The sequence below is a fragment of the Orcinus orca genome, chromosome 19, assembly GCF_937001465.1.
Source record: "Orcinus orca chromosome 19, mOrcOrc1.1, whole genome shotgun sequence".
NCBI classification, from domain to species: Eukaryota; Metazoa; Chordata; class Mammalia; order Artiodactyla; family Delphinidae; genus Orcinus; species Orcinus orca.
In genome coordinates this window covers 5,593,107-5,618,387 of record NC_064577.1, presented here as the reverse complement: position 1 = coordinate 5,618,387, position 25,281 = coordinate 5,593,107, and the positions used below count along the sequence as shown (strand labels likewise).

The following is a 25,281-nucleotide window of genomic DNA, read 5'->3' as shown; positions in this document are numbered from 1 at the left end:
AAAAATAAACTCAAAATGGATTAGAGACCTAAATGTAAGACCAGACTCTATAAAACTCTTAGAGGAAAACATAGGAAGAACACTCTTTGATATAGATCACAGCAAGATCTTTTTTGATCCACCTCCTAGAGTAATGGAAATAAAAACAAAAGTAAACAAATGGGACCTAATAAAACTTAACAGCTTTTGCACAGCAAAGGAAACCATAAACAAGACGAAAAGACAACCCTCAATATGGGAGAAAATATTTGCAAACGAAATCAACGGACAAAGGATTAATCTCCAAAATATATAAACAGCTCATGCAGCTCAATATTAAAGAGACAAACAACCCAATCCAAAAATGGGCAGAAGACCTAAATAGACATTTCTCCAAAGAAGATATACAGATGGCCAAGAAGCACATGAAAAGCTGCTCAACATCACTAATTATTAGAGAAATGCAAATCAAAACTACGAGGTATCACCTCACACCAGTTGGAATGGGCATCATCAGAAAATCTACAAACAACAAATCCTGGAGAGGGTGTGGAGAAAAGGGAACCCACTTGCACTGTTGGTGGGAATGTAAATTGATACAGCCACTATGGAGAACAGTATGGAGGTTCCTTAAAAAACTGAAAGTTGAATTACCATACGATCCAGCAATCCCACTCCTGGGCATATAGCCAGAGAAAACCATAATTCAAAAAGACACATGCACCCCAATGTTCACTGCAGCACTATTTACAATAGCCAGGTCATGGAAGCAACCTAAATGCCCATCAACAGATGAATGGATAAAGAAGATGTGGTACATATATACAATGGAATATTACTCAGCCATAAAAAAGAACGAAATTGGGTCATCTATAGAGATGTGGATGGATCTGGAGACTGTCATACAGAGTGAAGTCAGAAAGAGAAAAACAAATATCGTATATTAACGCATATATGTGGAACCTAGAAAAATGGTACAGATGAACCGGTTTGCAGGGCAGAAATTGAGACACAGATGTAGAGAACTAACAAGGGGGGAAAGAGGTGGGGGGATGGGGGTGGGGGGGTGATGAATTGGGCGATTGGGATTGACATGTACACACTGATGTGTATAAAACTGATGAGGACCTGCTGTATAAAAAAATAAATAAATCAAATTAAAATAAAAAAAAGTTTTGGCCCCAAAGTAGTTTTTCAGCTTCATTTTACTGAATTTCCATCCCAAACCACATAAATAGCCTATAGCCACAAACTATTACTAATTACATTCATAGACATTGATCTTTCATGCTCTCAGGTATATAATTCCCTTTCCACTCCTACTTTTCTTCAAGACCCATATAAAACTGCACTCCCTTAGGGGTCATTCCACCTAAACATCCCTTCACTTTATTTCACTTGTCTGATGACAGTTCTTTGTACCTTAGTATTCACTACACCAGTGAGTCTCAATAACAGGTGATTTTACTCCCCAGGGGACTTTTGCCAATACCTGGAGACATTTTTAATTGTCACAACTGGGGAGAGGGAGTGCTTCTGGCATCTAATGGGTAAAGGCCAGGGATGCTTCAAAATATCTAATAATACACAGCATAAATCCACACAATAAATTATCCTACCTAAAATGTCAACACTGTCATGTTTTCGAAACTTTGCATTGCATTATTGTATGATATATTTATTTGCAAGTCCGTATCCCTGTTGAACTGAAAAAACAGGAGAGATTAAATCGTACTCATTTCTGTATCCCAACACAGTATCTAGCAAATAGCAGTCAAAAATGTATAATAAATAGATGTGTCATCACTGAACCTATTTTGATAAGTACAGTGCCTAGAATGCAGCACTCAAAAGATACATGATAAGTACATGTGTTATGACAATCTTATTTTGATACTAAAGCTATGTAGATAATGGTTATACTGGTAGTCTTTAAATTCAAATTCCATCAATCACTATTTTGATTTGGTGTTTTCATAGTACATACCGATAGATCATAAATTATAACCTATGTATCTCAAAGTGTTAAACTGAAATTGATTTCTATATTAAGCTTAAACCAAATATGAGTAAACCAAAGAGCTTAATGACTATGCTTCAAAAGGATTTAACAAAGAACACTTTTTCAAAAAAAAAATGTTATAATCTCATATCACAATGCCACTTGAATGAGATAAAGTAGAATAATAGATACTAAAATTTGGGATACCATTTCACCTAATATTAATCCAATATAATTCATGTTAAAAAAAACAGAATGGTGGTGTACCTTAATATATTAATTGTCAAAAACAATTAGACAGTTTTTGTATTATTTAATAAACATGTCGTACGTCAAAAGCAGAACCATTATATTGTTAATGACTGGATTTACCACCTCAAAGATAATCATAAAACGCATTTTCGATGTTTGCTTACTGTATCTATTTCACCATTCCTCCCCTAATATATTCCATGCCATCTCCAGGAAGGTTGAAAGAAAATGTGTATTTACAAGGCTCTTAAATCAACCAGATGTCTTGTTAAATTTAGTTCTTTAGAGTAGACAGACTGTAAAATGTTAGGAGACTAAGTCTCCAACTTAAATTTTTGAGAGAATGATACATTATTAATACATCTACATTTCAAATCTGATAAATAAAAATGAAAGTTCTTTATTTGATTTCTATTTAAAATTCTCAAAACATTTAACTTCCAACATAGGTTCATTCTTGTTGACTGAAAAAAACAATTGCAAAAAAAATCACATTTGGTCTTCCTTAAAGACACAAAATCTAATTCACTTCTGATACTGAAACTACTAAATGCAGAAAGAAAACAAAAAACAAATTTTAAAAAGCCCACCACCCTTATCATTTATTTGATTATCAAATAATAAACAACACGTATTTCACATGTATTCAACCAGAGAAAGAAAAAAATTCATTTGGTAACAATGCATTATTTAGGATTTTGGTATAACATCATTTACTACAGTAATAAACTCTCTTGTGAAACTTATTCTTCTAATTTATCAAATTATCTAATACATATTACAAAAACAAAATTCGTGGATCAATATTTTTGTTTTCCCCTAAAACCATGCTATTCTTGAAGGCAGTGGACCTCTCCAACCAGTTTACCATACATTTGTATGCATATGCATAATCAGTTCAATCAAAATGCCACATAAACAAAGAAATATCCAAATTCTATACTTTCTATTGCTAGCATTCAAGTTTCTCTACTACAGAACATTTCTTTCCTAAATAGAAAATTTTCCCATCTTTTCCTTAAAATCTTTTTACTCTTGATTTAAGTTTTATGGCATTATTTCATAGAACTGAACTTTCACACATAATACACAAAAATATTTTGTCAGTATCTAAACTAAAGATAAAAGGATCTTTTCATTACGGTATTTTCAAATTACTTGTGCTTTTCTGGGTAATGGAAAAATTATCATCAGTAACAAGCACATATGTCAAAGTAAAGAATCTGAGAGTGAGCACATTATACTGCGCCCCCAGGACTCAAAACCCTTGAATTGTAAGAAACAAAACCAACTGAAATACCGTACTCCAATAATGTGATGTTCCCTATAAAAAACATCACAATCATCATCTACCATTTACACAGCATGAGCTTCCTTAACCGCAGTATATTAAATACTGTAACACATACTAAACAGAGTGCAACAGTGAAGAGTAAAGTTTCCTTATCAAGTACCATTATAGGTTAATAAGTAATTTTAGTCTTTACAATCAAAAATATGGATGCTTTTGGCAAAGAGACAAGTTTTCCAATTTTGAGTGACACTAAATTCCCAAGTGTAAAAAAGGAAAAACCTTGACCTTGTTTAGTAATGCTGTTCATCAACTTTTTCTAAAACCTTTCTCTGCTTCAGTGGAAACAAACTGGAAAAAATCAGTCCAAAATACAAACTAGAGACTCGTAACTACCACTATAAGTGAACTAAAAACATCAACCAAAATATAAGGATATCATTAGATGTAATGCACTGAAGCACACTGAAATTTTTAAAAAATACTTAATAGGGCGGCGCAGTGGTTGAGAGTCCGCCTGCCGATGCAGGAGACACGGGTTCATGCCCCGGTCTGGGAAGATCCCACATGCCGCGGAGCGGCTGGACCCATGAGCCGTGGCCGCTGAGCCTGCGCTCCGCAACAGGAGAGGCCACAACAGTGAGAGGCCCGCGTACCGCAAAAAAACAAACAAACAAATAAACAAACATATATATAGTGCAATTAATAGTTTAAAATTAAATCTATATATGACTCAAATAAAAATAAAAGATATTTTCTTATTATGCTCCAAATAAAGTTTTCTTTTTTTAAAATAAATCCTGCAATTCATGAGAAATTGCCCTCACATACATAAGACGTGACATTAGAGCATGTGATAACATGCTCCCCAATATAAAAACCTCAGAAGTTATCATCATACCCAAAACTGCTGGTATCCTGCCCAGGACCTATCAGTACCCCAACAAGCTTTGAGACCTAGGAACGGTAAATATGTGCAACATAACTAACAAATAGACTAGAGACTAGAATCAGGAGAGATTGAAAGGAGAATTGTTGAAAGAAAAAGAAAAAACAAGCATATTCATACTTCAGAAATATGCAGTTAGAAGTAAAAAGCATGAGTTCAAAAAGAAACTTCAAAAAAATTTATCTGTGTACCCAGAACACATAAAAATAAAGCCAAAAAAAGTTTCCCATTACAATGCTCACCCTTACTTACACAACACGCTCTGGTATTTCCCATTATTTTTTATTTAAAAAAATTGGTGTTGTGACCCAGTAAATTGAACTGACAAGTCACTAATGGGTCACAACCTGAAGTTTGAAAAGCACTGGCTTAGAGGAACTGACAACCACAGGAAGATCCTTGCTTTCCTCTGAATATCTGGTTTGAGAAAACTATTTAGGAAGTGGAAAAAGTGAGAAGACAGAATTCCTCCAGGGCAGGGACCAAACCTTATTGGCATGTAATCATCACTTAACATTTGCTGAATTAATATATTGTGGAATATAAAGCACTTTCAAGATGAGACATACCTACAAAACATACCTAAAAAAAACGCTTAGGAGAACATGAGTACTTTGGATTCCCTCAAAGCCAGGGATGGTGAAAAGAGTTCCAGGAAGTAGAAGTATGATAGCAAAAGACTTAAATAAACAAATGAAGTACCAAAGAGGAAGGAAATTTTGTTCTTTAGGACAGGTTTTACATCCAGCAAAGGAAAAAGAAAATCTCTTATAGAACTACATAGTAGTCCATTTCAGGTACAAAAAAGTTTGTAAGCTATTCTTGGTTAGAAATTCGAACCATTTCTTTAAAAAATATACGTTGAGCTCCAAATGTATAAATCCAACTTCAAATCAAAATTATGGAATGTAATTCATTCTTAAATATTAGACTCACTATTTTCATTTGTAAACATTTATTAAGTGGCTAATATGTGACAGCCAACAACTTATTGGGTGCTTACTATGTATCAAACAATACATTAGGTACTTAACAAGGGTTATCCCATTTAAACCTAGCAACCTTATAAAGTAGGCATTATTTTCATTTTATAGACAGGGAAAGTGAGGCTTAAAAATGTTATATAAAGAAGTTACACAGCTAATAAATGGTAAAATTAAGATATATTAAGTGACAGTTGTATTATTGGTGGCTGCAGACCCGAATATTTTGTTCCATTCCAGTATCTGTTGATGTTTTTCTCAGAAACTAAACTTTGCATGTCTTTCTAAATGAAGTAATTCATCTACTTCTGAATCTGCACAACATAATCATATTGAATAATTTTATCAAAAAGAAAATTCAGCCCCTTCTCAGCTTTAAAGATAAGTTAGAGGCCAATTAAATGTAGTTATGCTTTTATAACAATGTCACTGCTACTGGCATTTTTAACAGGCTATATATTAATTATGCAAAGTACCTAGTAACCTGTACTTTTATTAACTTTATTTACATGCCACATAAATTTTTTATATTGTGAAAAACCTTTCCACCTTTTATGGGCCGCTTAATTTTGTCACTAGTTAAGAAAATGCAGCCTTAAACTGTATTTCAGAACAAAAAGTCTGCTTCTAGCACAAACAGAAGAGACTGATACAGAAATAATTGTTACCAAATGTTAAAAGAACATCCCAATTGAAAGTAATTGTTTCTAGCCCCTCCACACAACATTTAAATTCATGTGGATTTTTTAAAAAGGTATGAAACACTTTAATGATATTAAATATCAATTTTTATCATTAAAATTAAAATATTTTAATCCAATATAATGGAATGAATAGAGGTTTGTATCTTTTACACTTACATTTTTAGAATTTGAAATCTTGAAGAATATAAAAAAATAATCCAGCCATGAACAAGTACAGAAACCTAAAGGCAGACGAACATACGTTGGCACTCTGCTTAATGGAACAATCTCAATTTTATGCAAGACTTAACTACAGAATTGACACTTTTTAGAAGAGATGCATTCATATATGATCCTGAACTGAATAGCAGCCCTTACCTTATACATAGAAAAAAGCTCCTAATTTCTAAAAGGTTAAATCAGTATGAGTACAATTATTACAACAGACTACTGATAACCAAAAAGATATACAGAGGAGAAATAAAATGATTTTACTATACAGAGCAGTCAAATGAAAAACAAAGAATTTATTAATTTGAATAACAGATTAATCTCAAATCTAATTTCAATGCCAACAGTTGGCCCCCTAGATAACTTCTGGATTTACTAAGTATTCATATCTACTAGGTACCAGCAAATTCTTAAAATAAATTACACTTTTTATGGTTAGTTAAGAGTATTCAGTCCTAGTATTCTGTAAGTAATCAGTTTCTTTCTTACTACTGGGATGGCATCACAGCATGGGACCAAATATCATGTATATACCTTGATGTAAAGAAAACTTGTTTTATATTAACATGGTCAGTTAACTGCCACATCTACAGTTCTCCCAAAATATATATTACAGAAAATACAATAATTATTTTCTATTCAATTCACTCATACTTTTGGTCCTGTATATTGCTGTATTTCTTTAAAACCTCTCAGTTTAAATCTGTTTGAGAAACTATCCTTTAATTTGGAAGGAAATTTAGTTACTGTCAAGATAATCCTAGACTATACAAAGCCTTTAAACCCAATTGATTCTTAGAAATTCTTCCATCTATAAAACATGAGAATTATAACCAAATTAACAAATCAGGTATCAGAATGCCAAAAATTAAGTCACTAAGAGGGAATTCAGAGAATCAGTTGTGAAAGAACAGGAAGTGATGTACACTGCCATTTTGTAGATAACTAGAAACCCAAGAGGTACCATATAATCTGGAATCAATTAACTCAGACTAACAGCTCTTAGTTTCTCTTTCTGACAGGGGCATCAGAACTCACCTGCAATAACCCGCAGACAGTTTTTCCTTAATAATGAATTTATCTAATTGGTCATGAACATAGTTTTACCACCTTTAACCGAATTCCTACCAACTACTGAAAAGGGTTTCTTCATAGTTGTTCTAAAGAGTACCTCTTAGTTCTAGTATGCTGATATATAGCAAGTAGTTTACCTATATCCAGTGTACATCCTTAAGTTTTGTAGCCCTTATTGATAAATCCCCTCTGCCTTCACCTTTCGAAGACAGAAACAGTCACTTTTTACTGAGCAGTATGCTTGGGTTTATACATGCTAGTATATATGAATTAATTACCAACAAGCCATAACACAGGAATTAGACTTTACCTCACAATTTGCCAAAGAGGGGAAAACTACACACCACAACATGCAGCTTTGTGCCATGAAATAAAGATTCAAATGAGAAGTGCTGTTTAAGTTAAAATGAGTTCAGATAAAAATCAAAAGAGAATAAAGTAAGGAGAATTCCATTTGCTGAGGAAAAACAATAAAAACTGATTTAACATACCATTAATGTGTCTCCCTATATTAAAATCATGAAATAAGATGACAGAAACTAAATTAATGCTTAACACCACTACTACTAACATCTTTAAATACCTGTCTTAAAACAGGTTTCAAAATACAACAAACACCAAAAAAGCTCTGATGGACAATGTAATATGCAGATGGCATTTGGAAGTATTTAAAAACAAGTCACCCACTAAGTAAAGCTTAAACACCAAATACAACTTGCTAGTAAAACGTCAAGACAAGATCTCTGTAGTTAGTTTAGTCACCTTCATCACTTTGTATAAAAGTTATTTAATTATATGAATATTCATGTACGGAACATTTTGAAATCACTTCATCAGTAACTCTAAATACTTAAAGAAAAAAGTATCAACTGTAGATTTCAAGACTACTCTTTGGTCACAAGAACTTGGCAACACACTTCCAGAATGTTAATTTTTTTTAAATTTATTTCTACTCTACTAAACAAAACCAACAAGTACTACTGTAAACCAGATAAGATGATTTGTTTTAAACAAATATGACATGAAGCAAAAGAAGTGGAAAAACGACTTACTGACTACAGAATACAGATCCTATCACAATATCATTAGGCAAATTAATCTTTATTAATTTTTATTACATTAAGAAACAAGGCATTTTCAACAGAAAGGTTTGTAACCTAATCATTTTCGGAAAATTCCGATTTCAATGTATACAAAATAGTATTAACCCTAAAAATTCACAGCTCAGGGAGAAGGAATGTCCATCAGACAGCCTGTCTGTATACAATAATCTTTAATAATTCTTCAAGAACTACAAAAGTCATAGGAAGAAAAAAAAAGAGGGAAATGAGGGAGTACAAAATTATTTTATTTTAATCCTAACGAAAACCCAATATGCTCACACACAAAAAAAGTCAACCCAGTTTTGAAAAGAGACATCAAAACTGTTCTAACATGGCAGGGTCTCTCTTGAGAGGCCGTAGCCCCCCAACAGTAACAGACATACTTCCCAGGGACAGATCTCAGGGGAGGAGTATTAAACCAGTACCGTTATCGATTTAAAACCAAAGGAAAAGGGGTAACCTTTCTAAGGGAAGCGCCATTACTTCCCTCTCTTGCTCCCCCTCCCTTCAGTGTATACACGGGCCTGTGTATGAAGAAACTGCCTTGGACTTCTGCAGCACTGCAGTAGACTAAAGAATGGGGAAGGGTTGAGGGAAAGAAACGCTTCCATCACCCCTAGAGAAGAGGGGTACAGATTTCCCGAGCAAGGAGGGAGGGTGGGAATCCACCCAGTAGACTACCCAGAGCGGTCTCCCTTCCCAAGAATTCACAGACACTACAAAGGAGGAGAGGGAGGAGCAGAGGAATCAGAAGGGAAAGGGACCTCGCGCCTTTAAATCGGGGTGCACATCAATCCAGTCTCCCTAGGAGGGCCACACCTTCCTCGAGACATCCTCTTCTACCACCCCTTCCGGTAACCCTCAGGAAAGAGGAATGTAATTGCTCTTGCCCCTCAAAACGGGAGGGCGCCCAGCTCACCAGCTTCTTCACCCCACCCACAGAATCACAGACCCTCCTTGTCTCCCTCCCCCACCCCACCCCCACATCCCTTCTTCCGCGCAGCGGCCAAAGTGGGCCGAATTTCCCCGCCCCCTCCATGTCTCCCTTTCCCAAGGCAGAGGTGCCCTTACCCTTTCGCCGACAGGTCTGGGGCGGAGTAGGCAGCCACAGCCCCCTGCAGCGCTTGGGTAGCCGCTACGCTGGAGGACGAGGAGTGAGGAGGAGGAGGGGGCCAGGCGACAGACCGCCGCCCCCCCCCCCGGAGCCCCAGCAAGCCGCCCAGCCCAAGCTCTGCGACAAGGGGCGGGGGGGGGGGGGGGGGGGGCGAAGGGACTACCGGGGTCGAGGAGGCGCCCTCAGCGCTTGGACTCAGCTAAGATGGCGCGGGGAAGTGCCGGGAGCCGCCGCCGCCGCCTCGGGGGAACCGGCCCGGGCCTCGGCCGCCTCCCGTCCTCACACAGCCGAGGCCCTCTCGGTCCCCCGCCGCGGCCCCTCGGCGGGCGGGCCCACGCACAGACCTCAGCCACCACCACCCCTGGGAAGGGGGCGCTCACAAAGGGAAGAGAGGCCCCGGGCCGGCCGGCCGGCGGGGCGGGGTCCCCAGGGGCTGGAGGCCTCAGAGGTTCGCGGGTGCCTCGCGCTCTCGGCCCGCGAAGGGCGCAGGCAAGCAGGACCCCTCCTCTCTCCTTAGGCAGGCGGCGGCACCGACTCACTCTCTTCGCCACCCTCCCTCTCTCTCTCTCCGAGCCCTGAAGCCACAGAGCCCGGCCGCTGCCCAGATTCCCCCCCCTTCCCAGACACCACTCCCCTCCTCCCGACAGTCATCCCAGTCTCCAATCTCGCGAGATTTCCCGCCTGACAGGCTCGACCCTGCGCGAGGCAAGACTGCGTACGCGTGCACGCCCTCACGGGAGCGCGCGAGTGCTTACACTGGGCGGAGTCTCCAGAATGGCCCAGAGTTCTGTCCTGTCTCCAGTCCGGCCTCGCTCACCTGGCGGAGCCGTTCTGCCACGTGGGCGTCAGGTACATTCATTTCACCCTGAAATCTAAGGAAGAAGCGTCAGGTGCATTCATTTCACCCTGAAATCTAAGAAAGAAGAGCTTATCTGCTCTTCTCCTTTGCTTTTCCCACTCCCAAAATATCCGTCCCCCCCAGAAAACCCTGCGAATGAGAAGCTTGCCCTGACATGTTGAATAGCCCCCTTCTTACACACCTTATTTCAATCCCTCCGTGGAATTCAGAGGTAAGCTGGTCAGCGTAATCAGTATGTAACTGAGTTTTTCAGATTCTAAACGTTTATAATAATTTTTGGAACTGTAACAAGAGTTGGAAATACAGAGCTAAACCATCCTATAGTTAGCGATGGTAGGAAAGGGACAAATTCTTGAAAAGTTTTTGTGGATTGAGTAGGTTGAGTAACAAGTGCAGTAAACAAACTAAAGAGTTCTAAGGGAAGAGGTAGTGCTTCTCATTTTTTTAAATGAAAAACATTTTTTTAGGGGAAAACCCCTCCAGTGGGCCACAAAGAGAAATTTTATTCAAGAACCAAAAGGTATGCCTAAGGTGCAGTCATAAAAAATCTTGGTTCTTCAATCAGTAAAACAACTGAGATGAATAGATCTGTTGTGTGAGATTTGTGAGTGAAAATGTACACCAGAACAGTTGTTGGAAGTTACAATAAACTAGGAAAGTACATTGGCTGTGATCAGAAAAAACAAGCTCTCTGCTTCAGCCGGATGTACATGTAATTTGTTCTAAATGTTCCCTCTCCTAGTAAGGGTCCTTGCTTTGCAAGTCAGTCAGTCATTACTCTTTTCACCTATATCGTCAACCATTCTCAAACGGCAACTTCCCCTCAGCATTAAAAACAAAACAAATAAAACAAAATAAAATTTAAAAAAACAAGCCCAAGTTTCTCCTTCTCTGAGGGGAAAAGAAAGATTATGATCTTCACCTCTCCTGTCCTTCACAGACAAAGTCTTGGAAAATTTGTCTCTCATCCCACCTCCACAGAAAATTAAGAATTTGATCTCGCCAAGGTCAAGAGTGTCCTCCTTAGTTATGTCTAGTGGAGTATTCATTTTAATCCCTTCCTTCTTGACATCTACAATACTTGACACAGTTGATACTCCTTCCATCTTGAAACTTGTGTTCCTCTTTGGCTTTTCAGCACCACTCAAAACCAGTTTTTCTTGTACCTTCCTGTCCCTGAAGCCCCTCATCCTCCACCCACTCCTTAAATGATGCCCCTCCAGTCCTGATCCCATCTTCTGAAAGTGTTACAGCAAGAATGTTCTAGTTACTTCATACATTTGGGAATGGAAAGAGATTCATGCTTTCCCATAGTATTTGTTCTTAATCTTTTTATAGAAAATTTCACACATACAAAAAAGGGAGTCAGATAGAATAGTAAACCATGTGTCTATCATCCAGCTTCAGCTGTTATCACACTTTATCAATCTTGTTTCACCTATTCTCCCACAACCTTTCCCCTCACCCCATGTACTTTTAAGTAAATCTCTAATAAACCATCATAACATTTCACCTGTAAGTACGCACTTTAATACGTATCTCTAACAAATACTTTTGTTGTAACATAACCTTGATTTCATTATCACACCTTTACAATACTTCCTTAATATTATTTAATACCCAATCCGTGTTCAGTTTTTCCCAATAGTTTCCAAAATATCTTTTCATAGCACATTTATCTGAATCAGGGTCTGAACAAATTCTCCACTTTGCATTTGATTGATAAATATGTCTCTTAAGTCTCTTTTCATGTTCCCCTTCCTTTTTTCTTCCTTCCTTCCTTTTTTCTTTCTTTTTCATATGTAGTTTATTTGTTGAAGAAATCAGATTATATATCCTAAGAATTTTCCACATTCTGGACTTGGCCAGTTGCCTCCTCATGATGTCATTTCATATTTGCTTCAATGATTGTATTTCTTATAAACTGGTAGTTAAATCTAAAGATTTGATGTTGTATGTGTGGTGTTTTTATAGTATTTTGTATCTGCCACTACCTCGTTCTCACACTTACCTCCACCTCTACCACAAATTGTAGTTCCCCCCGCCCCATTTCCTCAGCACATGGGGCATCTTAAGAGATTCTGGCTGTCTCATTATTATTATTATTATTCCAGATCTGTGCCTATGATCTGGTGCAAATAGGCCTCCCTCCTCAAATTCTTCAAATTTCACACACACACACCTACACATGGGCTTATCCCAATGTCAAATTTGTTCAACAGGAAAGTACTGTTAGTAGATACTGCAAAACATATCAGTTATTTAATTTTTAGAATTTATCAAAAAAAAGAAAATTATACTCATCGATGGTAGGAAAATAAGTCAATGCTTAGAATGGTTGCAGATATTGCACTTTCTGTGGATTTAACTCCTGAACACTTCTTGGATTGGTCTCGTTCTTCATCCCCATTGCTTCTGCTGTGGTGGTTCATACCTCAGTTTCTCACCTGAGGTACTGTAATTGCCTTCCAACTACTCTCCTTGCTACCCCTCAGGATGCCCCATTCTCTGTCCTGAGCTAAATGGTTTTATTCTTCCTAAAGTGCAATTTCTAAAAGCTGAATGTTTAATTTCTCTGCTTAAAACTCTTGCATGACTCCCCAAAGCCTTCCAAATTAAATCCAAACAAAACCCCTGCATACCTCTCTAACCTTAGGATATTCCTACCATCCTGATATTATTCACTCTTCTGCTAACGGCTAATATGCTTCAAGTGTCACCTCCCTGAGAGGCCATCTCATATCTCAACTAGGTATTCTTTTGAGCCTATAAATTGGGGTCAGAAAGCTGTGGGAGATGAATGGGTACCAACCATGATTTGACCTTGACAGAAAAGTTACCCAAGCAGTGGCAAAACCAAGAATAAGTTCTTTCCAAACATTGTCTCATTTAATCCTCACAACAAACTTGTGATGTACTATTATTATTACCTCTGTTTTATAGGTAAGGAAACCAGGGTTCAGAGAGTTTATGTCACTTCCCCAAAATCAAAAAACTAATAAGTAAGTGGTGAGCTAGAATTTGAACCCAGTTGTGAATGAATCCAAAGCATGCTCTCTTTCTACCATATTATACTCCTGGTACCACCAACCGAGGATAGCTTGATGCCACGTACACATTTGGAGTGTTTAAGAGATGCCTGACCGTGTAATGTCAGTGTATTTGTTGTTGCACATGTATCTGTGTGCAGAAAGATAGCTTGTCAATGTGTGGGTGGGTACACTGACTGACACGACCTCTAGCTAATGAAACTATCTGTTCAGTATTGTCACTCATTAAAAGACCAAGTCATGTTCAACTCAATTTAACAAATACTTGTTAAATTTGTTGACAGCTTGAAGTCTGGTGGTCATACCTCATTCAGATGTGTCTACAAAAGGCTGCCTGATAGAAGCATGGTTTCACAGACTGCAAAGTAACACTCATCATATACAGAGTTGGTTCTTGAGCTCTGCATCCCCGTATTTATCGGGTTCATTTTGTGAACCTTTTACAAATGCCACATTTGAAAATGCCCTGCATGTGGAGGCAGCAGATTATTCTATTTTAACCCACAGAAATAGACAAATGCTGGGCCAAGGTCCCCTAAGGATGGTAGAATACAATTCAGTTCAAGAAAGTCCTGTCCTAGAAACCTTTCAGTCTCATGTATCTATCAGATAAGCATCTGCAGCAAGCCATGAATAAATGAAAGCAGCCGCACCGGAGTCTAAAAGAAAGCCAGCCCTGAAGATATCAGGCACTGGATGTGAAGGTAGTACAGCCGTAGTTAAAAACATTGACTGTGGAGTCCCACCTCCATCTCTTACTCCTGTCAGTGAGTATGTTACTTTGTGCCAGTTTCATAACCAGGCTGGGTGTTGCTTTCCTTATCTGTAAAATGGGGTTAACGTTACCTTCCTTACAGGGTTGTGTGAGGATTTAAATAAGATACCATGTAAAGTGCCTAACCCATGGGAAATGTTTTAAAGTGTTAGCTGTTATTGTGTATGTGTCAGGAGGTAAATATCCATTGCACTGCTCTGACACTACCCTCTGGCAGGCACCCATGATCAGTGCATCACGACTGTCTGGGACATCTGTGAATGTGGCAAGGGTTGGGCAGCATGTCTGTGGACTGAGAGGTTTTTGGAATGTATCTTCTGGACCAATTGGTGATTTTGTCATGCCCGTGTCTTTGGCTGACATCTGCCACAATTGAAAACACAAATTCCTACCAGAGTTCTGATATGTAGGATATGAAACAAACAGCTGGCAATCAAAACTTAAAATAAGTTGTTATTTTATTGGCCTAGGATTGTCTTTGGGCCTCCTCTTTAGCCTTCTCTTTGCTAGGCAGTAATATGATACTGGTAAGAAGTCTTTGGTTGAAAGTGACAATTGAAATCACCTTACAGGGGAAAAAAAAAAGGAAGTTTATTAAACCCTGTAACTGAAAAGTCCAGTGCTTTAGGAATTAAAAGAATTTTGTCAGGTGTTTGCCTCTTTTTGTTTCCCGTTTTCAGTCTCTCCACGCACCATACCCAGCTCCCAATTGCTTGGCTATTTTTCTCCATAGATTGGATTTTGTTATAAGGTTGTCTGTGTTTGTATTGGAGTGGGGAATGCAACTGAGGATCCGAGTGCTTCCCACTGCTGTCATCTAGTTTAATATACCCCAACACTGAATGCTGCCATTAATACTGTCTATACACAGGAAACGAATCAAGGGCATTTCTAATATTGGTTTTAACCAGATGCTTCCTTTGCTGATATGACACTGTATTATGATCACTAGTGACAGGAGCCCCGTCCCAAAATTTAGGTTTATACAACCACTTAATCTCTCCTGCTATGTGGCCTTTCCTGCATAACCTGCTCTCTCTCACCTGTTGCCCAAAACCCCCGAGCAGGGGACAGAGGTCTAGTCTAGTGATCAAATGGCACCATATAAATGGTTATCATGAAACTCATCCTTTATTTCTCCTCTTCACAAATGTTCTCAACACAAAAATATAACAATATTGTAAATGTAGAAATTGAAGTCATTTGGTACTTTGTGAGGACGAGCAGATCAGAACTTGGGTCTTATGGACCAGAGACAGTGTTTCCATGAGAGGTGCAAACAGGCTTCACATAGATCATATTAGATGAACTTTCATCTTAGTAGTTTATTCATGTAGCAGAGGCATGGATGCTGGACTGAGGCAGGGGGCAGAGTGGAATGGGAGGAATGGCCACAGAAGTCCAGATTTACAGTTCATCCCAGTTTAGTGACCCTAAAGGCAAAGGAAAGCTTCTCACTCTCACCTAACAGTATATAATATCCAAAGGAACATCTTTGAGTGGCCCAAATTGGACCCTGTGTTATATGCCCTTCTCTGGGCTAGTCATTTCACCAAGGGGTGAGACATTTTGATTGCCCTAGCTAGGATTGTGTGTCCACTCTGTGGCAAGAGGCTCAGAGTAACAGTTCCACAAAACTACACAGAGTGATGGAGAGGAAATTCCTTAAAGGAATGTAGGGTACTTTCTGCCAGAAGATGAGGGAGAAATTCTGGACAGACAAAAACAACAGATGTTCACTACAAGAAGAATAGAACTGCTGGCAAGGCCAAATGATATGGTGTTGTGGGGATGCTAGCTAGAGTACAATATATTGGCACTTGCTGTGGCCAGGTAAAAGAAAGCAACTATCACCTGGACACAACAGAACTTTCATATCTATGACCTCTTTTGATCTTCACCATAACTCTGAGAAATGGTCAGGGCATACTTATTTTACAGAATGCACTTTTGAGAGTCAAGCAACAGAGAGAAGCACAGTGGAAAACACATGGTTCACACGACAAGACCAGGTACCTGGTATTTATGTATCTGGTATGTACGTCAGTTTGGGAGGCGGGTGCCTTCCCAGACATTCTTAGAACGTTAGACAATTCTGAAAGTATCTGGCATGTGCAGGAACCCAGAAAATGCCCAGCATCCAGGTACATAGTGCCAAGGTGACTGCAACTTCCTGGGAACTCTAGCACACATATGCATCTTTTCCTAGATTTCTCTATCACATTAACATTTATAGTTGCTATTCTTCCACATACTCCAGGATAACAGCCTTCATTCACTCACTTTACTTCCATCTCCCACATCTAACCCAATTTCTGACACACAGACAACCCACAATAAGTGTTTATGGAATAATGAATTGAAAGATAGCAAGCGTTATTGAATGTCAGTTATGTGCATTATGCTAGGCTCTATGGATATAGAGATGAATAAGATACAATTCCTATTCTTGAGATCACAGCCTGATGGAAAAGGCCAACGAATAAACAGTCCTAAGTCATTTAGGACTCTTTGGCTGTAAGTGACATAGACCCAAAGTAGTTTAAGAAAAAAATGGGAATATTTTGGCTCACAAGCTAAAAAGTCCACAGTTCGGGCCGGCTTCAGGCAGAGTTGGTTTAGGGCTTAAATGCTCTGGTTTCATCTCTAGGACTTCCACCATGTTAACTTTGGTCTGGAGGCTTCACAGCAAGAAGCATCAGCAATTCCAGTCCTTACATCCTTTCAAGGCAACAGACTGTAGTGGTTCAGAGTGAGACCTGGTTTGACGCCTGGCCTCACCACATACCGGCTATGAGAACTTCAACAAGTTAATTGAAACACTCTGTGCCTCAGTTCCACCATTTGTAAAAGTGGAATAATAACTGTACTTACCCCGTATAGTTATTGTGAGGGCTAAAGAAAATAAATTGTGTTCAGAACTCTCCCTGGCACGGGATAAGCACTTAATAAGTGTTAACTATTTCTTTATTTTTGTTATCATTATTGTCATCAAATTTCAGGAAAAAAATAAGAGAATTTTTTTCCCCAAAATGCCAGAGAAAGTTTTATTGCCTCTCATTGGCTGTATCTGGATCATGTGCCCATCCCTGAGCCAGACACCGGGGAATGTCATACACTGCACACACTGGGGGCTTAGGCCTGATAAACGTGCTCCATCTCTGGAATGCAATGTCACAAGAACCACATAGACTATGAATAGAGGACAGGCTTGTTCCCAGCAATGGAGGTGGATGCTAGGCAGCAAAAACAAGACATGAGCAGCAAAATAGGCTTGATGGTACAGTCTGGCCAGTGCTGCGATCATGGTAAGTATGCGAGCCCATCTGAGGAGCTTCTGGGAAGAACTGATTTCTTTTAATCGACTACCTAGGTCCCCTAATCCAAAAGGGACTGTGGTAAAACACACATAACAAAATTTACCACTTTAACCATTTGAAAATATACAGTTCAGTGGCACTAAGTACATTCACATTGTTGTACAACCATTGCCACTATCCACCTCCAGAATTTTTTTCGTATTCCAAAACTGAAACTCTGATAGGCTATACTCCAATATAAAATAAAGAGTGAAAAAATTTTTTAAGAAACTGAAATTCTGTACTCTATACCTATTAACCAACAACCTCCACCGTCCTGCCCACCCCCCACCCCCGGTAATCTCTAGTCTACTTTCTATCGCTATGAATCTGATGACCCCAGGTACCTCGTATAAGTGGAATCACATAGTGTTTGTCTTTTTGTGACTGTCTTATTTTACTTAGCATAATGTCTTCAAGTTTCATTCATGTTGTAGCATGTGTCAGAATTTCATTCCTTTTTAAGGCTGAATAATATTCCATGTATGTATGTGTCACATTTTGTTTAGGCATTCATCTGTCAATGGACATTTGGGTTGTTTCCACCTTTTGGCTATTGGGAATAATGCTGCTATGAACATGGTGTACAAATATCTGAGTCCCTGCTTTCAATTGTTTGGGTGTACAGGGGTTGAGCTTTTTAAGAGCAAAAGAAAAAGCAACTTTATTAGCTAATTTTTTTCCTCTCTTTTTGATTATGTCAAATTCTCAAACTCCCATGCCGCCTCTGACTTGGACCACTCCCACTCTATTGCCCAATTATATGCCCTTACTGCTGAGGATATACATGAATACAGAGGTTTCCCCCATCACCACCACGGGACCCAAGAGTCTGCTTTGGTATTGGATGATGCACTGAGAGAGCTATCCTTCCACTCACATCAGACTCTTTGAATGATAGGAGGAGCTTAGGATTTGAGAAACTTTGCTTTCCAGGGAGGGAACATGCCAGCTGTGAAAAGCCCACAGGTGTAAACTGTCAGATGGTGACTGCCTGTGAAAACTGTCAAGATTCCTGGCAGCTCAGCTGAGAACCTAATTACCAGTTACAAAGAAAGACAGGAAAAGCGTGTTGTCAGAGAGCACCTGGTCAGAGAGAATGAGGTACGGTGTCCTGGCCTCGTCATCAGCCTCCTTGTTTCAAACAGAGCAAAGCACATTAGTATAATTGACATTACACATGTTTATTATCGGGAACAAAGGGACCGTGTCAAACCACAGCCCTGTATCAGCTGAGTCTTTGGTAATCACATAAATTGAACAGTGGCATTTGACCTGATTGTACAAACACTTCTGGTATTCTCAGTGCCAAGGATAATACCAAACCATACTTAACTTTTCTCCTGGAATTTACACAAACTTCAACCAATCCTCCTTCTTTCCTGAACTGAAGAGGAGCAGTGATCCTTTGTTCTGGTGAAGCTTAGAGAGGGATAAAAACTTACCTAATCAGCAACCCAGCATCTTATCTTCCAAGGAAAATAAATTAATATCAACCACACTGCAGCAGCAACATGAGGAAACCAGCAATCTTTACCAAGAATCTTTAAATTGGGGGAAATCAACATTAGCGTATTCACATGCTAGTTATTACAAAGTCTTTGTCCTCTAGTCTTGCAAAAACACTCACACACACCTCCCACTCGCCTTTCTTTCTTCAATTGCAGCACCTGAGCATGGATGCTGACTTTCTCAATGGGAAAAATTTTCTTCAGATTCTTGAAAATCAGGGACCTCGTATTTATTGCAACAGGAGACTGGAGGAAAGAGTTAACATTTACTGGGCACATCTATTATGTCCCAGATACTATGTTTTACCTCTGTCTAATTTAATCTATAAATCAACTGGCAAAGTAGATACTATTATACACATCTTCAGACGCCATATCTGCAGCTCAGAGAGGTTAGGTAAATTGCCCAAGATGACGCAGCTAGTAAATGACAGAGCAGATTTTTTTAATGTATTTATTTATTTCCTAGGACAGAGCCTAGAACCCACTTTCTGGCTCCAAAGCCTGTTCTCTTTGTAATTCATTATGCTGCCTCAGTAGAAGAAACTAAAGGGATTCCCAAGAGATAAAACTGATAAATGCATTTCTAGTGCATTTGATTTTCTTATACATGTATGGATTACAATTGCCTGATTAAATAGAAGACATTCAACAAAATACTCCATCAGATTCAAAGATGCTACAGAGAATAGAGAACTGGGAGGGAAAAGAAGTGGATGTGAAGAAAGAAGGACCAGAAAGAAGGACCAGGAAAATGCTTGGGAAATGTAATGGGTAGCAGGAGGTTAAGATTGTTCTCAGATCCAAGATCCTAAGACCCAAGGAACCAAGCAAAAGCTGATACTCCTTTTTTGCTTCATTCACCATTTATTTCCTCTTCTCCTATAAAAGGATTAGCAGGATGGGCTCAGTGGGAAAGGAGGCCCCTGTGGGATCCTGTTACCAGCCATCTGTGTTCTGTTCTTTACTTTTGAACAAGACAGCTCCAAAACTCTGAACTGGAGAGGGAGTTGGAGCTGCATACAGATCAGCAGAGCTGTTGCTAACAGCTCTGACGCCTGCAGAATGACTCAACCCTCTGTGCCTGGCAGAGTCAGCTGTGGTCCCCTGGAGCCTCCTACTCTTGGGAGAAAATCAGAGATGTGGGAAAGTGGCTTGGGGAAAAGATCCAGATCCTGCATCTTGAGTAGGAATTCAGGCTGAAAGGATAGGTAGGGGCATCTTCATTTAAGAGTACCTGCTGGGGACTTCCCTGGTGGCACAGTGGTTAAGAATCCGCCTGCCAATGCAGGGGACACAGGTTCGATCCCTGGTCTCAGAAGATCCCACATGCCATGGAGCAACTAAGCTCGTGCACCACAACTGCTGAGCCTGCGCTCTAGAGCCCACGAGCCACAACTACTGAGCCCTAATGCCACAACTACTGAAGCCCACGCGCCTAGAGCCCGTGCTCCACAACAAGAGAAGCCACCACAATGAGAAGCCTGCACACCACAATGAAGAGTAGCCCCCACTGGCCACAACTGGAGAGAGCCTGCATGTAGCAACGAAGACCCAACACAGCCATAAATAAATAAATAAAGAAATAAAGAAATAAAAGAGTACCTGCTGATGATGGGGGAGGGAGTAAAGGTGACGGTGAGGGAAGCACAGTTCTCTATACATTTTAGCTGCTCTGCAAAAGGAATATACTGTCTGGAGGATGGCAGTCAGCAAAAGCCATATGGCTGTGTCACCAGGAATTCAGCCCGAACACAAATCGCACTCACTTCCTGGGGAAATTTTACTCAGGTATAGGCATCTCCTGCCGTTCCCTCACTTTCTGGGGAACCTAAAGACTCTTCCTGTTCTTACACAGCACCATTACTATTTAAGAACATTCTCATGCTGAACAGTTGCTACTGTCAGACCTCTCCCCTGGTAACTCAGATCTCTGAGATATAGGCAATTAGGAGGAAGTTACTTGTGTATCTCGCCAGGAGGCATCTGGATTTACCCTATACCAATACATACACACCCTGCTCCACTACCACCCCAAACAACACCAGGCCTCCTCAAAGAGTTTTCCTTTCAATTGGCTCCTTACCACTCGTCAATATATAGCCCCCGAAGTTCGGCTTCCTGTTGTCATGGTAACTCAGAAGAAATGGTTGCAGCTGCCAATATAGGCATCTGCAAGAGTCCCTAAACTCAGACTCCTTTAAAAACAATAGCATAATGTGGAATCACCACTCTCCTCACAACACCAAATACACACTCTCAATTGTAGGTTTTTTGTTTTTTTTGCGGTACGCGGGCCTCTCACTGTTGTGGTCTCTCCCGTTGCGGAGCACTGGCTCCGGACGCGCAGGCTCAGCGGCCATGGCTCACGGGCCCAGCCGCTCTGCGGCATGTGGGATCTTCCCGGACCGGGGCACGAACCCGTGTCCCCTGCATCGGCAGGCGGACTCTCAACCACTGCACCACCAGGGAAGCCCTCAATTGTAGGTTTTATAGACAGACTCAGTTCTTGGAATAGCTGAGAAAATGGCTGTTTTGCCCCAAATGAAAGGTTTCCACATTCTAATACAATTCTTTCTTTGGACACTAGCCTAGAAATCTGACCAACCTACCAAGAGTATTAACATCTCTAAAGGTCCATGGAGTTTACAAAATACATCCATATGTGCCCTTTACTTATACTTCATTTTTTCCTGTGCCTGTAGGGAGAATCTGGGCATTTAGTATTTCAAGGCTAGGACTGCTGGCTAGTTTCCCACAAAGGGTGAGGGGACTTCTGATGTCCTCATAATACATGTGGAAGTTCTTTGTACCCTGTAGAAGAGTGTTCAAATATTCATTTTTAACTACTCTTCCATGCCCACATTCCCCTTTAGTTCAAAGCTATATTGCATAGGACTCTGGTGCCAAACTTCCTAGTATGAATTCCTTCTCTACCGTTCACTTTGCAATTTTGGCAAGGCTTTCTCTGTGCTTCACTTTCCCCATCTGTGAAATGGGGAAGATAATAGTACCCTGTTCAATATACACACTACTATATATAAAATAGATAACGATAAGGACCTACTGTATAGCACGGGGAACTCTACTCAATACTCTGTAATGGCCTATATGGGAAAAGAATCTAAAAAAGAGTGGATATATGCATATGTATAACTGATTCACTTTGCTGTACACCTGAAACTAACACAACATTGTAAATCAACTATACTCCAATAAAAATTTTTTTAAAAAAGAACTATCAAATGACAGTCAGAAAAAGTAGGAGAAACTAAAATTACCAGTATATGCTAAAAGTTCTGGCTACAGTTTGCTAAAGCAAAGCATTGAGAGTGTGGTTTTAAAAATTAAATCCTTGGGAATTCCCTGGTGGTCCGGTTGTTAGAACTCCACGCTTCCACTGCAGGGGGCACGGGTTTAATCCCTGGTCAGGAGCTAATAGCCATAAATAAATAAATAAATAAATCCTCAATATTATCTATAGAAAAAATAGTACCCTGTTCAGAGGGCTTCCATGCGGATTAAATAAATTAAAATATGTAAAGTACTTTGATCAGTACCTGGTTTTATATATCAAGTATGCCTCTGGACAGAGTATGTTGCTGAGAAACACAGACAAATTACCTGACCTCAAAGAGTTCAAAGGCTGATATCCACATGACACAGATAGAAAAACCAATAATTACAGGTAATGTGACAAGTACTTCTCTGAATGGAGAGACAGAAGAGACAAGAGGGCCAGAAATTCAACCTTGAAGGATGTCTGGGTTTTCCTAAAACAAATGGCTTATTAGTTAGGCACTTTGGGTTGCAAAGGATGACTCACCCCATTTAGCTCAACAATTTTGTTTTAAAGATATATGTCACAAGAAACCCAGGAAAACTAACAGCCCAGAAGAGCAAGAGACAGCATCTTAGGAATTTTCATCCTGATGCTCAGGATGCTAGTGACTATTAGCACGACTTAGCTATCCTCCAGGCAGGACCTCTTTTCCAACTGGTTCCTTATTCTTCGCTTTGTATTTATGTTCTCTAATTTATAGTTTCTATATCCTCACAGCTCTAGCTTGCCTTGACCCCTCATGACTCTGAGTTTATCTCATGACTTCTTTTTTTATACAACTTTTTAAAAAATTTTATTATTATTTATTTTATTTATTTTTGGCTGTGTTGGGTATTTGTTGCTGTGCGCAGGCTTTCTCTAGTTGCAGTGAGCGGGGACTACTCTTTGTTGTGGTGCGTGGGCTTCTCATTGCCGTGGCTTCTCTTGTTGCAGAGCACGCGCTCTAGGCGTCGGGCTTCAGGAGTTGTGGCTTGCAGGCTCTGGAGCGCAGGCTCAGTAGTTGCGGCGCACGGGCTTAGTTGCTCCGTGGCATGTGGGGTCCTCCTGGACCAGGGCTCGAACCCACGCCCACTGCATTGGCAGGCAGATTCTTAACCACTGCACCACCAGGGAAGCCCTCATGATTTTTCTTTACATGTCATTTTAGCTCTTGTTCCTGTCATTAATAGCCACATTCTTGGGCTTCCCTGGTGCCACAGTGGTTAAGAATCTGCCTGCCAACGCAGGGGACGTGGGTTCGAGCCCTGGTCCGGGAGGATCCCACATGCCGCAGGGCAACTGGGCCTGTGCGCCGCAACTACAGAGCCTGCGCTCCAGAGCCTGCGAGCCACAACTCCTGAAGCCCGAGTGCTACAACTCCTGAAGCCTGTGTGCCACAACTACTGAAGCCCACGCGCCTAGAGCCCGTGCTCCTCAACAAGAAAAGCCACCGTAATGAGAAGCCCGCACACTGAAACAAAGAGTAGCCCCTGCTCACTGCAGCTAGAGAAAGCCCGTACACAGCCAAAAATAAATAAATAAATTTATTTAAAAAAATAACCACATTCTCTCCTTTCTCTAACTCATGTTTAGAGAGTAAGAGAGAATCTGATTGACCTAGTCCTTTTTTGGTGCCAGGTATGTTGTAAGTTGCCGGCCAGGTTCTGGATTGTCCACCATTGCATCAGATGCCAGTTCTGGTCTAGTCAGCTAAGGCAAAAGTACCTCCATGAACTGTACATGAACTATGGCTACCTAGGGCTGCCTCTTCAACAGTGGCTGTAGGTGGGGAATTTTCCCTTGGAAAGGAAATATGGATGTAGCGGTCATGAAGTTCTGTTTAGAACAGAAAGAAGAAAAAACATAACAAAGAGCATGGGAAAGAGAAGTGCAGTGGGTGTAGAGTTGGTTCAAGACATTTATTTATTGAGGCGTTGCTATATGTCAGTCACTGTGCCAGGAGCGGATAACAAATGCCGTGATAAATGGTATATAGGGCGCTATGGGAACCCACTGCAGGGTCACCTGAAGCAGACAGGGAGTGTCAAGAAAGCCTTCTTAGAGGAAGTAAACTGTACACTGGGACCCGAAAGAGGAATAGGGGCACTTCCCTGGTGGTCCAGAGGTTAAGACTCCGAGCTCCCAATGCAGGGGGCCCAGGTTTGATCCCTGGTCGGGGAACTAGATCCCACATGCACGCGGCAACTAAGACCCAGCGCAGCCAAAATAAATAAACAAATAAATAATTTAAAAATAAAAAGAAGTAAGAGGAATAGGAATAAAAAGGAGCATAGCACATTCCAGGATCTGAAAGTAGCTTAATGAAGCTGCCAGAAATGAGAGGGAATAATAAGAGACAGGCAGGAACTACATCATTCAGGACCTAATAATTGTAATTACCATTTATTGAACACAGAACTGAACACTATGCTAAGCATTTTATATATATGAATTGGCTTATTTAATCCTCCCAATAACCCTATGAGGTAAGAATAATTATTGTTCACATTTTTTAGATGAGGAAACCAGGATTCAGTGAGATTTAATAATTTTCTTATGATCACTTAACTAGCAAGTGTCCAAACTGTTAAATTATACTTAGTGTATGGGCCATATTAAGGGTTATTGTCTTTATTTTAAGACCAGTGGGGAAGCCATGGAGGGATTTTAAGCGAATTTGCATTTCAGAAAGATTGCTCTGGTTGCAGAGTATAAAACGGGTTACAGGGAATAAAGGGGGGACA

General features: G+C 40.0%; 1 protein-coding gene across 4 annotated transcripts in view; it reads right to left on the bottom strand.

Moving 5' to 3' along the window:
• TAOK1 (TAO kinase 1) overlaps positions 1-10,288 on the bottom strand; it is a 149,543-nt gene extending 139,255 nt beyond the window's left edge. For all 4 annotated transcript variants that reach the window (XR_007473358.1, XR_004481959.2, XM_033423321.2 and 1 more), the window contains exon 1: positions 9,619-10,288. The gene's annotated coding sequence lies outside the window, so the exon portion shown is untranslated. The remainder of the gene's footprint in view (positions 1-9,618) is intronic.
• Positions 10,289-25,281: the final 14,993 nt, after the last annotated feature.